The following is a 14,401-nucleotide window of genomic DNA, read 5'->3' on the forward strand; positions in this document are numbered from 1 at the left end:
TCCAGGTCACCGCATCAAGGATGCTTTTATGTAGAAAAGATCATTAGGTAAAGTTTCAATGCAAGTAAAAAAAAATACTATAGCTTTCCCTTGAGACATTTCATCAAACAATTGGTATGCAAGTATCAAAAAGGTGATGCAAAACAAACACATGAAAGACATTATTTTCACACCTAATTGATTGAGATTTTCTAAATAATCTAGAAAAAAAAAAAAACTTTCAAGTTCAATGTAACGATTATCCCAAAGAGAAGAAACATACCCATATACACAAGCAACAGAACTTCATTTTTTTTTTTTAGAGTTCGTGAAGGATTCAAATGCAGTTGCTTTTTTTTTTTAAATATCAATGAAAAGAAATAAGCAAAGAAGAAAAAAGGAAAAGAAGAAGAAGAAGAAGAAGAATAAGGAGAGAAAGAAGAAGAAAAAAAAGAAAAAGAAGAGGCAGCAAATCGGTAAAGAAGAAGAGTTGGAAGAAGAAGATCTCACCTTGGGGATCAAGAGGCGTTGGCAGCTAAAGCAAATAGGTGGCCTTTCGATCCGATCCTGGAGTTCGCAATTTGGCCTCTAGGTTTGGTCCAAATAGAAGAGCGGCAAAGGGAAGCAGGTGTTCTGTTGGTCCAGACGTCAGATTGGCGGGAGAGATCGGGATCAGTCCAGGCGTTCGGCCCTGGCTGGAGGCGTCGGGACGGGAGAAGGAGCAAGGCGTAGGGCTCGGCGTCAGCGTCGGCTTCCCTGGGCGGCTCTGCTTGAGGCGAACGAATGGGGCAGGGAGTCGGCAGGAAAGAGACGTGAGAGGGAGAGGGTGATTTTCGGTCTTAGCTCCGTGAGAAAGAGAGAGCTGGAGAGCGTTTTCTTTTTTTTTTTTAGAGCCAAGAAGCTGAATCCCTGGAGCGTGAGAGCTTTCGTCTTGGTAAAACGAATCCTTTCCCTGAACAAGAAGCCCGCCAATTCCTCTCCTTCGCTCCGACCTTCGAAACCTTCCTAAAACGACTCTTCTCGCTGCTGGATGTCTGCCCCGCTCGCAGAAAATCGCTGAGGGACGGGATACGGGCTGATACGACGATCTCATTTGATCACAGCCGTCGAAGCTAATACCGGATTTAGAAAATAGATTCAAATCATTTAGAAAGTCAAGTGGATCTTAATGGGATTAAACCGAGCCGGATCAGATCAAATTGGCTAAGATTAGGTTAGACTCGGGTCCAAATTTTGACTCGATTCGAGTCGATTTTGGCTCGAGCCGGCTCGGAAGAACTAATCGTACGAAATTAAACTCAAAATCGACATTAATTTCGATCAATTTAAGCTCGACGCGGTCGAAACAAATCAATCAAAACCAACCGAGTATAGTCGGGTCTAATCCGGCTCAAGTCGAGCCGATTCGAACTCGAATTAGGCCCGACGGGGTTCGATTAAATCGCGAACTCGAATCTGGCCTGACGGGGTTCGATTAAATCGATTGAGAGCGTTCAAGGGTACTCGAGCGAAAAACGAGGTCAACAGAGGTCATCCAAATCTGGGTCAAAAGAGGCCATTCCTTTTTTATTCAACAGAATATTCCTTATCTCTCGTATTACCTCCTCGACCGATCTATCCCCAATTGACTTGGGATCGAGGGGAAAGTACCCTTTATACTCAGCCATATCAAATAGTTCTTCAGAATCTAACTTGGAGATGATTTTTGTAAGCTTTGGATTAGGATCTGGCCGAGGCTCCGAAACTGGTTCATCTTTCATCTCTAGATCCTGGCCAGTTCTCTCCTCTTCGACTATCGCAGAACTGGTAGTCAAAAGAGTGGCATCCTCTACAGGGTGAGTGACAAATACCTCGGGGGGCAAAGCAGGAGCTTGTAAGGTGATGGCTCCTACATCTAGTAAGGTAAGGTCCTCATACACCTGACTAAGAAGCCTAGGAACGACCCTCAGATCTTGGGGGTCATCAATTAGGGCTGTATTAGTGGTGGTGACTGGATCTTGAACTAAACTAGCGGAAAGAGCACTATCGATTGTGACAATTGGAGTACCGACAAAAACATCCATCTAGTCAACTAGGACTGGAGGAGGAGTGACTGGAACCTATTGGAGTTGAAGAAAGAACATAGAAGTTCTAGGAGGTGGTGGTAAGTTCTCCAACTTGGTTCTTTTGGGCACAAATTTTTGTTCAGAAGACTTAGGCCTCTTGCACTTAACATCTACAGGTCTTCGAATCTCAGTCTCCCTTGGCTTGACAACCAATGAGGCTAACTTTATAGGCTTAAGAGAGGATACCGGGTGTCTACCAATAGAATGGTGGCCTCTCTCAAACCCAGTCAAAACAATACCCTCTGTTTTAGAGGATGGAGGGCGTGGCACCTAATGATATCCATCAACCAGTACTAAAGTGGCAGGCTGCCTGACATACTTCTTATTCTTTATGATAGATTGAGGGGTCAGATTCTTTACCTTAGACACTTCTTCTTTCAAAACATCTTTTTGGAAACTATGTGAGATCACTCCCTTTAACTATTTTACATACTCCTCCTTAGTCTGCCCAGACTGCACAGCACAAGTTTGAATTATGTTCCTTAATATCCCTGTCCTCTAGAGGTATTTTTATTTTGGAGTCCTCTTGGTTGAGTAGTCAACTGGGCATGGTGGGGAAACGGCTATCCTAGCTGCCCTCTCCTCCCCCTGGGCATAAGCGAGGTTGTAGAAGCGACTCCCCTTGTGAAGGGAAGAGGAAGCAGGAATAGGCAGCTCCTCAGTAGCCTCAGGCTCCACCTGAGCCAAAAAAAAGAATAACTCTCTTAGCCTTGGAGATCTTTTTTCTAAGTCTCCTCAAGTAGTTCTTCCTCTGGTTCTTAGTATCAAAGGTAAGCCCAAAACTAGACCCTTCCTCAAAGACAGACTTGACTTCAGTGGGCACCTCAATGACTGGTTCAGACTGTTTTATCTCATCACTGACTATTGGCAAGGTTGGTGCAGATCCCACAATCAACTCAACCACTGGGGGAACTTCTTTGTTGGCATCAAAGATAACTATCTGGTGTCCATCCATGGAGAACTCAAGGGTATTGAATCCCATCCCAAAAATTATAGTGCTTCCTTGGTCATTCACTGTTGAAGACAACTCTCAGTCGAAGGAGAAGATTAATTTGCTAGCCATTTAAAATTTTTTGAAAGTTAAAGAAAGGATTGGAATTAGATTTCTTTTTTAAAGGAAAACTTTGTTTTTAGAAGATCAAGGCTCATAAGAGAATCTCAACCCTCTAATGCATGTTGAGTGGTAAAAGTTATCACCCAACACATACTAGTGGAGTAAAGAGATTAGATATGTGCCAGAGATGAATTAAATTTTATAACACATGCTAGCCAACAGAAGGATTCTATGGGGTAACATGTGACAACTTGAAATTTGAAGAGAGTTTAAAGAAATTTGTATATTGTGAGATTTAAAGTGAACTCCTCACAAAATCCAAAACACAACGGGTAGAGTTTCCCCTTTCCCGAAGGCTTATGAAATTGTGAGAAAGCTCAAGTAAAGCAGGTAGCCTAACTATCCTCACCTCCAAAGGTCGAAAGGGGAAGTGAGGGGTTAAGGCTAAGGTATTTCAAAGCATAAAAACTAGGATCTTTAAAATTCCTTTCAATCTTAAGAATTTGTGTATTGAGTCAAAAATTATTAATTATAAATTCATATGATTGAAAAGGGGATCCCAAAGATCTAATTTGATAATGTCGCCTCACCGGTTGACCAGGGGGCAGAAGGTTAAAATCAGAACAAACACTTAGTTAGAAGTAAGTTTGGAGGTGTGACCTCTCTTCTTAACATACATCTTATTTTAGATGTTGGCCACACTCACCCAAGAGAGAAATGGGTAGAGAGACCAACGGAAGAAAGGTAGTTAAGACTACCGATGAGACAAAATTTAGTTACTATTAAAGATGGAGAGAGAGAGAGATTTAGTCCCATCAGGCGTGTCATTTTTTTGTTGGTGGAATTTTGAAAGCAGGTTTTGAAAAATATTAGTTTTCTTTGGGACTTCAAATTAAATTCTAAAATCGAATTGTCTCGTTAGAAAAATTATATCACCTTGAGAGGTGAAAATAAAAATTCATAAATGTATTTAAATTTAGAATTATGAAATTCATCTTGAATATCGTGATCGAATGCTAAAGAGAATTTCATATGGCCCCGAAGGGTCAAAAAGCAGTACAAAACCTAGACTTACCCCAGCCTGGATTGGGGAGCCAGCTAATCACCTAATCGATTTAAAATGCATGAGTCCGGTCTTTTATGAAATAGTGGTAGGGATGTTTTATTTAAGGTTTTGGAGAGCTGGGGCTAACATCTAAAGATTTCCCTAATTGGCCCCTTTGACTTATGATGGTTGCAAAAATGCTAAAGACAAATGCAATTAAAATTTTGACACTTTTAATTTGTTTTTAATGCAATGCATGCTAGTCAACGACTTTAAATCAAATATGCTTGAAAGTTAAAAAATAGGCTTAGAAAATAATTTTTTAGAAGACTGGACTTCCCTAGGTCCGGAACCTCATCATCATAAGTTAGACTATCCGGACTATACCCGCAGGCGGGGAAGAGTCTAAAGCAAGGAGAGAGTAGTGCAGAAATATGCATGCGACCCTGAGGTTGATCCCCGACTAATTTCCTAAATTCATTATCTTTCTATGTTATTTAGACTCACTAAATTTTAAACTTTAAGATTATGAGTATAAAACTTTTCACATCCTTACGAGTCTCACGTATCTAGGTGAAAACAAAAGCAGCATACAAATGCCAAAAAACTAAAAAAAATAGGCAATCCTAAAGCCAATCATTTCAACACATCAAATATAAATGAATTAATTAATAAATGTACATAGGCAAAGTTGCCTTGCTTATTACAAACAAGAATTTATAGAAAATAAAGTGACCGGGCACCACTGACAACAACCCGGATTCTAAACCTAGTAGAGACGCAAGTGGTTTTGAATGGGATACTTTTGTCCTCAATTCTTCAATCTTGTTCTACTTTGGGCTCCTTGGATTCTTTATAGTAGGCTACCCAAATTGATAAGAGGGCACTTCCTTTGAGGGGAAGGCCACTCTTTTCTCTTTGGGTAAGGAAGAAGTGAGTCAAATTTGGATATCCAAATAAAAAAGGGTTACTCCCCTAATGGGTGTCCTTTTCTCTTTGGAGTCCAAGTTTTAGACCTATGTATCCCAATTCAAACTCCACTTTCACAACACTTGACATTTACATAAATTATATTTATGTGAAAATGAAAAAAAATCTAGACTCTTCTGTAGGGTTATCCTAAGCAGTTAATAAATCAAAATAAATTCCCAAGCAGTTATATATGTGCAGTAAAGTAAGTAAACACACTGGCCACGCTCCCTTTTTTTATTTGGGAGCTTTAGCAGTTGAAGCACCTGTGCAAGCATTTATAATAATTTTTTTTTTGACTTAGCCCCCTTTTTATTGCCCTGCATGAGCGTGGCCACCTGCAGAAAACTGTGTAAGCATTCAGATCGTTCCTAAGGATAATCTAATCACCAAACACATCAATCATCCACAGAGTGTAGTAAAAAAAGTAAGCAAATACAGCAAGGCAATTTCATCAACACATGCAGTAAAATCACAAAAACCCGTCACACAGCAGTAAGGTAAACAACGGCCTAAACTGGATCTAGAGTTGGTTGTCTTAGCAAACCGTCTAAAGTGTGAGTAAAAAGTTGTGTGGCTGGGGTAAACCCTAAGTTGGGTGATTGGTTAGAGTTATCTAAAAATTTGAGTTTGTTGAGGCATAATGGAAATTTAAGTTAGAGTTTAAACATTGATATCTTAAGAATTTTATTTAAATGCATTTTAAACATTAATTGATTACTAGCTTTGTTTCATACTGAGGCCGTGAAGTTTATTTCAGCTTCCTTGGGGCTAAGCTAATACCCTCATAGGACTGGGTTACCCAGTAGTAATCGAGGTTGATTAAGTTAATTTAAATTGGTTGGAATTAAGAGATGTGAATTAATATTAAGAAGAGTTGATTACTGATTTCAAAAGATTGGTTGATAATTTTATTAACCAAATTAAAAATTCTGGAGTTCAAAAGAATTAATGGGTTTTAAGAGATCATCTAGATATGTTAACGAAGGGGTTAAAAGTTAATCTTTAAAATTAGAGGGAATCTTAAAGGTTTCAGATTTTAAACAAATACTAGACCTTATTATGAGTTTTTAGACAGGCGACACACTCGATTTGGAGTTTTCTATGAAAAGTTATGATTTGTAGAAGTTTGATCCTATATTTGAACTAAGGTTGATCGAAAAGTTGACTTTTTAACTTTGACCGAATTTTTGGGGTTTGAAATTTTCACAGAAAAGGAGTTGAATTAAGGTCAGTTAAAGATATTTTAGGTAATTTTTGGAATTAATCTTCATTTTTTGGAATTTTACTAAGGCTAAATGGTCAATTAAGGGATTAATCCTAAGCAGATTGATTAGGAAGACTAATGATCTCCAAAAATCAGTGAAATATCTTTTATGGGCTAGTGAAATACTAAGTTTACTGGTTCAAAGTCTCAAGTTAGGGAAATTTTATTTGGTATGGTGAATAGTGGGTATATCACACGTGCGTCTCTTAAATCCATGACAACCCGGTATTGCTAAGTACTGCTGGGTATTTGTCCTCACGGAGCGGTATTTCTCGTTATTGCCAAGCAATACTTAGCAATACCGAGCAATACCTAGTGATACCGAGTAAATATCGAGTGATACCGAGTTATATCGAGTTTTCCTAGAAAAACTTTGTACTGCTCGGTATTGCTCGGTACTGGTCTTCACAGAGCGGTATTTATCATTATTGCCAAGCAATGCTTAGCAATATTGGGCAATACCTAGTGATACCTAGCAAATACTGAGTTTTGGTCCGGGTTAAGTCGCCGGGCTGCGCAGTAAAGAGTAAGAGCACGTGGTGCAACTTCAGTGGTGACCGAATGTAGAGCTATGTCGGATCACCTGACCCAATAATTGTTCCAAGTTAGGGGGAGCACGCATCCTAATTAAAAAAAATTATATGTTCTCTATACAAAACCTTAATTTTTTTTCCTTAAGGATGTCTCTGAGTTGTGTGGAATCGAATCAAAGTCACTAACCCTTACACATCACATATGCAGGTAAAAGAAAAAAGAAAATAACACTCAAGTCCTTAGATATAGGAGTTCCTAAACTAAGTGGTGTGTGTAATCCTATACATGCAAGAGCAATATTGAGCTCAAGGATACTCGGTATTGCTCGGTACTGAGCAATCCTGAGCTCGAGGATGCTCGGTATTGCTCGGTACTGAGCAATGCGGAGCTCGGGAATGCTCAATATTGCTCGGTACTGAGCAATACTAAGCTCGATACTGCTCGGTTTTGCTCGGTACTGAGCAATACTGAGCTCGGTACTACTCTGTACCGAGCAATACTGGGCTCGTTTTCCCTCTTTTTGGTTCGTTCTTTTGGTCAAGCCGACCAAATTGTTTAAAATTTTGAACCTAAGTCAAGAACATGAACGAGAACAATGGGGGCACATTCATTTGGCCTAAAACACACAAGGTACAAATCTAAATAAACCTATCTATTACGACCTAGATCTAAAGTTTCTAAGGAATTATACCATTGGATCTTCAAAGTCTTCAAACGGTTGAGCTTGTAAATTGTCCAAGTGTAGATCCCTAGCACAACTCCACACCCCAAAACACTTGGATCAACCGTTACGAGGCTGGAGAGTTGTTACCAAACGAGAATTTGCTCTCTGGTCCTTGAGGGAAATTGAGAGAGTGTATTGATCAAAAGTCTTTCTCTCTTTTTTAACCCTTTTTTTTTTCCTTATTCAAAAGACCTGGGATATCTTGGATGGTTTTGATGCATCATAGTCCTCCCCTAGATACCCAACACCTGTCAAAAACCATTGGAAGGCTGCCCCAAAGGCTGGAACGGCCTTGCTTCCATTGGATGGACTACTTCCATTTAAAGATAAAACAAGCTCTGAGCTTGGTTGAAAGAGCTCTAAGTGAGCTTTTGGATGTAAATAGGTGATCCTAAAGTAGCCTAAATCAAGAGAAGGTGGCTTAGCATGTAATAATGCCCTCTTGGAAAGATTTGAAGCCTAGAGTTGACTCTTTTGACTAGTCAACGGGTCAAAGGAGGCTGCTGAGGTGGCATGGGGGGAGGTAGAAAGTTATTTTGTATGGCTTCAAAGCTTTGGAGCAATGTATTTGGGATTCAAATGAGTATTTAAACATTTGGTGGCTTTGCCCAAATACTTAATGATTGACTTGGTCAAAATCATTTGGTTTTAACTCACCCATGGATGGGACGCTTCTAAGGCATGAGATGGGGTGGAATCAAAGTTTTAAAGGATTTGATTGGGTTAAACTTGATTGAAACAAGTGATTTGATCCAAAGGGGTTGAATGTGACCTCATACAAAAATGAGGTCAACAATGTAATCGACTGTAGGGGCTTGCCTCTATAGGAACCCAAGATCCTAATATAAAATAATCCCTTTCTTAGCTTGATAAAAGAGGAAAAAAATCTCTTGATGTCGACTAAAGCTTATCCTCGGTAATTTTGTGTTTAAAATGATAGGTGGATGCGTCTTTTATTCTTCAGGAAAATTTTTACATTCCCAACACTATGTTTAAGTACAAAAATAAATCTTTTATTTTTTAAAAACGATAATATACAGTTTGTTTATATCTCAAGATAATTAGCACTAATTATAAGAATTTATCTAGAAAAATATTAGATCAAATCAGTGACACATTTAACATTTAATATGTCCACCCAAGGTAAAATTGCACTAATTCAAGTTTATTATACCTACACATAGTGTCAACCAGTCGAGCTTAGATTCCAAGTTTGTTTTCCTAATTATGAATTTTTATCATTGAAGTTCTTAAGTTGAATTTTTATATTCAATAACCCGAGGAGTCATAATTTTGAGAGTACTAGTGCTTCATCTGGATAGTCTTGGAAGTCTCAGACTCACCGAGCCTATGTCCATTGAGTTTGAGTTTGTTGAGTCTAATGCTTTTTACTTCAATTATTATACCTTATATTACTATAATGAATCTTAACTTATTCTTTTTAAGAAACCAAGTTATTATTATGTTTATTATTAAGTTCTGACTAAGCTCAACACCTTGAAGAATTTTGTAATTATTCCTAAATGAGTATAACGATGGTTGCAAGTTATTATAGCCATTTATAGATAAAAGTTGAGCTAAATAAAAAGAAAAAAAAACCATTCACAACATAACAGAAATAAGCATAAATATACAAGAATAAGAAGATGAGTAAGCCAAAATATATCTTTTCATTTAATTTTTCTAAGATAGTACACTTATATTGTGTTATAGTCCAAGAAAAAATGAGAAATAAAGAAATGAAAATTTACATTGAGTGGTAAACTAAGTCATTGGTCTCGCTTGTTATCATCTAACTTTTTAGTGGCAATGAACTTCATTAGGAAGCACTAAATTCTATTGTTAAACTTAGCATTGAGTATCTCAATGTACTTCAGGTAGTGAAAGAATAAAATGATATTTTCTTCATTCTCCTTTAACTTGGATGCTAGCTTGGTTCTTGTTCACAGCCTCCGTCCTCAGAAACTCTTTCTGGTTGTTAACCTCATTTTTATATGAGGTCACTGTGACCTTTTCCTGGACTCTAGACCCTATGACTTCCTAGACCCTAGGTTCCTTCTAGAATTTAGATCTTAGGATACTTCTAGTCTCCAGACCCTAGGATAAATCTAGATCTTAGGTCAATCCAGACTAAAATAATAGGGTAAGGGCCTAGGTCTTGAAAGCCTTTCCTAATATTTTTTCAAATACTTCAAAACATAGTCAACTGACCCCTGATTCATAGTCTATTAATTGCATATTGATATGACATGACTCTTGGGTTAGCCCTCTAAGTTTGAGATTAATCTGATCCCTCTAACCCCCTAAACTAAATTGAAATTCGAATGTTATAAAACCTTCACATATTTACGACCCATACCACTAGAACTAACACTCGATGGAATCTAACCTTGGAGCCCCCTCCAAAGCATTTGATCTCTTCTAGGCCTTTGATATTGACATGTTAAGCATTAATCTATATTTTTCTGGATTCACTTTGACCCAAGATGGACTTGAGGCCAAAATGATCAAAATGCCCTTTAAGGGGATTTTTGGACTTTTGACCAAAACTCAATGTGATTCAATCTCACCAATCTTTGAAACCTTTTCAATCAATTTCAAACATCACTTGGGGCCTATTAGAGCCAGTCCCAGACCCTGGGTCAATATGGCTAATTAGGTCAACCTAAGTTGACCCAAAGGCCCATTAAGGCTCAAAATAGTCATTTTGACTGAAATGACCTCCCCATGTCTAGAAATCACTCCCAACACATTCAAAATGTTATTTTAAACTTGTTAATCCCATTCATAGCCCCTAGGTCAACCTTGTTGACCAAGTCAGCCTAGGTTGACCCAATGACCTATTAAGAGTCCAAATAAGTCATTTGACCTAAATGACCTTTCCAGTCCTTGAGACCATATCCATTAGACTCCAAATATTCAAACAAACTTATTTGACCCAAGAACAAGTCTTTGGTCAACTTGGTTGACCAAGTCAACCCAGGTTGATCCATTAACCCTTAAGGGATTTAAATGGGTTAACCCAACCTATTTGAGCTCTCCAACCCATATCACCCATTAAAATCAACTCCTAGGCATGACCTAAGCATGACTTAGAATTTGGTAAACCCGACCCCCAACTTGAGTTGACCATGTCAACTCTCAATCTTGGTCAAATTTCTATGGCTTGTGCTCCCATTTACCATAGATTTTACTTTTGACCCTAGACCCTTTCCCAAGCCATTCTAAATAGCTCCTTGCACCCCCTAAGTGCCACATCACCAACCTTTACCATGTTGACTAGTCAGAGTAGGTCAACAAGACATTTAGACCTTTCTTTGAAGTGGTTAACTCCCTCCTTTGACCTCAAACATGTTGGCTTTGGGTTTAGAGTTCACCCAACCTGCTACCCATACTCTCTCGCTACCACCTCAGCCTTCCTTGACCCTTTGACTAGTCAACATAGTTAATAAATGCCCAAGTATTTGCAAAGGCTAATAATCACCTCCTAAGCCACTTCCCCCTAATTTAGGCTGTTGTAGGTCGACCCATTTACATGGTCTCCCCCCCCCCACCACTCATCCCAATTCAACCCAATGGATGCAATGCCACTCCAGCCTTTAGCGCAGCCTTCCAACGGCCTGGGATACGTGCTGCACATCAAAGCAAGATCTCTTATTCATTAGGGTCATCCACCCAACTCCAGATCATTTTGAATGGGTAAAACCCCATTTAGATGATCATTCAAACCCTTGCATTCTCTCACTTCCTCCAGCCTCCTAACTCTAGCTCTCATTTCATTTTAACTCCTAAGGCCTTTCTCTACTTCCCCACAATAAAACTGAAGTTGTTGCACGTCACCGTCTGTGACTTTTCAGCAAACCAACCACCTTTTCATCCCAGCTTCCTAGCAGTATATCCAGATGTTTTTAAGCGTGGATGTCTTTTAGAGATTTATATGAGGACAGTTTACAAGCTCAACCGTATAAAGATATAGAAGATCCGACGGTATAATCTCTTGAAATCCTTAAATCTAGGTTATAATAATTAGATTTATTTAACTTTATGTTAAGCACATTTTAGACTATGTGAATGTACCCCCATAGTTTTGGTTCATACACCTGAGTTATATTTAAAATTTCATGCATTTTGGTGCACCTGATTGAGAGAACAAGGCGAAAATAGATTCCTAGAGCATTTTTGTTGTCTAGATTAGGTGTAAAAAATATCAATCATTGATCCTATGATCAACGATTGAGATTCCATCATACAGTGCTCCATTTTAACCATGTATCTCGCGGTACGTTGAGATCTCTATTCGGCTCGATCTGAGCCCTCCATTTCAAACAATGGAGATGCTTTTCTACCGTCCAATCTCGTTCAATTGAGTTCAAACCACGAGATTCAATCTCCACCATTGGATCAAACAATAAAATATCTTATAGCTGCAGGACACTACTGACTCGGATAAGTGAGTCACGCCATCGGCGCGCCGCATCTGGGAATGATTACCAATGATTATCGCAGCATAATCATTGGCCATAAATGCCTCTCTATTAATGAGGTTTCAAATCCATGGCCTAGAGGACATAGCCACCCCCCGGTTACCCTGATATGGATCTGATGCTTAGGATGAGCCGCGTGTCCCCCATTAACTCTATAAAACCACTTTAACTTAACATCAAATTCAACCATAATGTAATTTTAAGTTAAAAATAATATTTTTATCAAGTTAATTAACTAAAAATAATTAAAAACCCAAAAATTCCTTAAAAACTTGCTGATCCATCCTTAGATCATTTTTTATCTTTAGAGGTGATTTCAAGGTGTTTTGGACTTTTTTGGATTCAAATCATTAAAAGGACCCTTAATTAAAGCAAATTAAAAATATTTAATAAATACCCAAATTTCATAAAATCATAACTAATTATGGAAAATTCCAAATCAATCAAACTTAAAATCTAATGACTCAAAATAAAATATAATATTTTTTAAAAATATTAATCTTTCAAAATATGGTCAAAGTTAAAAAGTTAACAATTTTGTCAAACCCGAGTCAAAATCTAGGCTTAAACTTCTAAAATTCATAACTTTTCATAGAAATCTCCTAATTAAGAATTTTAATAGTATAACTACTCAGCATAAGGTCTAATATTTGTTAAAAATTTGAAACCTTCAAAATTCACTTTAATTTGAAAAGTCAATTTTTAAACCCTTAATTAACACATTAAAACAAATGCAATAATTCTTTAAAACTCCAGAAATTTCTATCTTGAATAATAAAACACTCAACTAACTTCTTAAAATAATCCACTAACTAAATTATTTAATATTAATCCACCTTTAATATTTAACCAATCTAAATTAACTTAATAAACCCCGATTGCTATTGGGTAACCTAAGACTACGAGGTTATTAGCTTAGCCCCAAGAAAGGTGAGATAAATTTCACGGCCTCAGTGCGAAACAAATGTAATAGTCATTTAATAATTAAAATATATCTAAATTAAGCTTTAATATATTAATATTTAAACTTTAACATAAAACTTGCCTTCAGCCTCAATAAACTCAAACTTTAGGCAACTCAAATTAACTATATAGCCTAAGATCTACCCTAGCCATATGATTTTCTACACACACTTTAGATGATTTGCTATGACAACTAACTCTAGATCTAGATTAGACTAGTGTTTACTATGTTATTGTGTCACTACGGGAAAACACGCGAATTGCGTCGGATTTTTTGGCGGAAAATTCTGGACGGTAATAAACGGCGCAGTTACCGACGGATTTGCTCGACGTAAAGTTTGCGTCAACCTTTCCGGCGCAAAATACGCCGTAAATTCACCGATGCATGTTCCGCCGGAATATCCGACGGTATAGGTATGCCTGAACCATTTCCATCGCACGTTACGGCGGAACTATTCCGGCGTATGTTACCGGTGGATATTGCGCCGGCGTATGTTACCGGCGGACATTGCGCCGGCGTATTTAAACTCAACGAAATATATCCGACGGCTTAGACGTCGGAAATGATACCGATGTCACTAGTGTCATTACCGGCGGAACGTCCGCCGGTAAAAGCCCAATTTCGCGAAACCGAACCCCTCTGGCTGTCATTCATTTCCTTCCATTCTCTCACTTCGACTGCTTATCCCATCGCCCTCCGTCGCCGTTCATCTCTCGCCATGGTTAGACATCGCCGATGGTCACCGGACTTCGCCGTCGATGGTCACCGGACTTCGCCGAGCCTCCTTCCTAGTCGCGCGCCGCCTCTCTCCTTCCTAGTCGTGCGCCGTCGAGGAGTTAACTGAAGGTTTTTGTTTTCAATTTTTTTTGCTATTTTAGTTGGATTACATATAGGATTAGCCTTAAGTCCATATATTTTTGCTATAGTCATGGTTGTTATCACTAGACATTTGCTAGAGGATGTAGTTTGGTGCATGCTTTTTGTTGATGATATTGTTCTTGTTGATAAGACTAGAGAGGGATTTGAAGGTAAACTTTGATTATGGAAATCAACATTAGTCCATATCTTTTTGCTTTAGTCATGGTTGTTAGCACTAGACATTTGCTAGAGGATGTACCTTGGTGCATGCTTTTTGTTGATGATCGATATTGTTCTTATTGATAAGACTAGAGAGGGAGTTGAAGGTAAAATTCGATTATGGAGATCAACATTAGTCTATTTTTTTATGCTTTAGTCATGGTTGTTAGCACTAGATATTTGCTAGAGGATGTACCTT

This window comes from Dendrobium catenatum, unplaced genomic scaffold (genome assembly GCF_001605985.2).
Source record: "Dendrobium catenatum unplaced genomic scaffold, ASM160598v2 fragScaff_scaffold_1490, whole genome shotgun sequence".
Classification (NCBI taxonomy): Eukaryota; Viridiplantae; Streptophyta; class Magnoliopsida; order Asparagales; family Orchidaceae; genus Dendrobium; species Dendrobium catenatum.